The following is a 2807-nucleotide window of genomic DNA, read 5'->3' on the forward strand; positions in this document are numbered from 1 at the left end:
GTAGATCCCAAAAATTATATAGGTTATTAACAAGCCAGGAATGAATCTGTGGATAAACGATTAAAACAGGGTGATACTGATAGTCAATGAGATAGTAGATATATAGAACAATTAGACTAGAATAGATAGCTCCTGTTACAGAAAGTGAGTGTAGACAGTTGAAATAGTGGATGGTTTAGAGATTTCACAGATCTGAACTATCTGAATTCTAAGGATGGGAGTATTTACAGTGGGCGGTGAGACTATTTAGCTGAAATTTTGTTTTACATTCATAAATCAAAGTATTTGGACACAAGTCAGTTGTGACAAAAGCTAATGGTAAATCTTGGGTAGATGAATATATCATCAGCATAGATAGGAGTGTAGAGAAAACATGGAATTTTGTATTAAACGATGAAAGATGGACTGTGGTGTTAAGCAAGATTTAGAGGATAATGATTGAAACCAAATTTGCTGTTCTGTTGTACAAGAGTTGATATTAATAATTATTGACATTTGAGAATGAGTTTATAATAACATCTTTGTTGGTGTAAAGGATTTTGAGATCAATGAAAGTCTGGGATAGCATCTTATTTATAAGGATAACAAAACAATGACTTGTAGAGTGATCTTTAGGAAAATATACATTAGAGAGTACATAGACTTATATTAAGCCTGTTCAATATTAATTATATCTTACAGACAGTGGTGAGAGAAATAGCAAGAGGTTATTTGGGTAATGGGATGATAATGGCTGGTTTCAGAGTGAAGTTGCCTGTGGTAGAGACATGTTAAATAAGTCTAAGATGGAGGTTGTTATTTAATAGGAGGCATTGAAGATATCATAGGTGATGATTTGTAATTGTACTGTGAATATCTGCTCTGTTATTTTTCTTGTTATCAGGACACTCTCCAACACAAGATGCCAACAAACTATTATTATTATTATTATTATTATTATTATTATTATTATTATTATTATTATTATTATTATTATTACTATTAACTAATGGAACAATAAAAGAGGTCACACAAGGTACCTGTCATGACCTTACCTATTCTTGCTACCACTGCCTCTAAATTTCACCTGTTTTTATCCTAGATTTGTTCTTATTATTTCCTTCTTTATTACCATTTGACACCAGAATATTGCAAAAATTAGCAAAAGTAGAAGATTCAAGGAAAAATATAAGCTGTGATAATTTTTTTTTTAATTCTCTCTCTCTCTCTCTCTCTCTCTCTCTCTCTCTCTCTCTCTCTCTCTCTCTCTCTCTCTCTCTCTCTCTCTCTCTCTCTCTCTCTCTCTCTCTCTCTCTCTCTCTCTCTCATTAAGTTACAATCATGAAGTTTGTGGTGGAGCCTGTGAGCAAGGATTGAGGATGGCTAGGCAGGCTGGGTGGTCTCCACAGCCAGCCTGATAGTATCCACACCACTCCACTCTTCCTATTTCCACCAAGGGAGGCAGTGCACCACATCTCATGCTGGTAAGGTCGTGTGTGTGTGTATTTACCTAGTTGTAGTTTTACAGGGCCTGGGCTTTATGCTCGTGTGGCCCCGTCTCCATATCTACACCTATCCAATCTTACTTTAAAAGTATGCACACTCGTTGCAGACACTACTTCTTCATTTAAACTGTTTCACGTCTCAATACATCTTTGCGGGAAACTATATTTTTTAACATCTCTCAGACATCTTCCTTTTCTCAGCTTTTTACTATGCGATCTTGTGCTTCGGATGTCATATTCTTCTCTCAGGATCAGTTTCTCATTATCCACTTGGTCCATTCCGTTGATCAATTTATGAACTTGTATCAGGTCTCCTCTCTCCTTCTTCTTCCTTTAGTCTCCATGACATGGCTTTTGTTCACATTGAATTCCATTTCCCACTTTTTACTCCATTCCCAGATCTTATTTAGGTCTTCTTGCAGTATTTCACAATCCTCTTTTTGCTTTATAACTCTGCACAGTTTCGTATCATCTGCAAACAAATTTATGTAGCTGTTCACTCCTTCTGGCATGTCGTTAATATAAATGAGGAAAAGTATTGGTGCCAATACTGACCCCTGTGGCACTCCGCTTTCTACTGTTCTCCACTTGGACTTCATATCTTTAACTACTGTCCTTATTTCTCTCACCCTAAAAATAATTTTCTATCCATCTCAATGTGCTTCCTTTTAAGCCACCCTTCTCCTCTAACTTCCATAGTAATCTTGCATGTGGCACTTTGTCAAACGCCTTTTTTAAATCCAAATAAATACAGTCAACCCATCCCTCTCTCTCTTGTACTCTATCAACTATTCTAGAATAGAAACTCAATGAATTAGTTACACACGACCGTCTTTTTCTAACTATTTGATATCAATTTGTTGTCTTCAAGGAACTCAATCCATTGTTTCTTTATTATTCTTTCACACATCTTGCATATTACACTAGTTAGTGATACCAGTCTGTAATTTAAAGGTTCTTCCTTCCTTCTGCTCTTGTATATGGGAACCACCTCAGCTCTTTTCCATTCTACTGGTACTGTTCCATTTTCTATTGAGCATTTTATGATGTTGTATATAGGACTTGCTAGTTCTTCTTTCAGTATTTTGCCTGCCTGAGACTTCATCTGGTCCCATTGCCTTCTCTTCATCCAGTTCCTTCATTAACTCTTTTATTTCAAGCTTGGTTACTTTAATCTCTTTCATATAGATTGTCTCTCCATTACCCTGTGGCCTCTCAAATTTGGATTCCTTAGTAAAAACCTCCTGGAATTTATTATTTAATAGTTCTGCCATACTTTTTGGGTCTTCCACCATCCCGTTCTCTCCTTTTAACCTTTCTATT

This window comes from Portunus trituberculatus, chromosome 23 (assembly GCF_017591435.1).
Source record: "Portunus trituberculatus isolate SZX2019 chromosome 23, ASM1759143v1, whole genome shotgun sequence".
NCBI classification, from domain to species: domain Eukaryota; kingdom Metazoa; phylum Arthropoda; class Malacostraca; order Decapoda; family Portunidae; genus Portunus; species Portunus trituberculatus.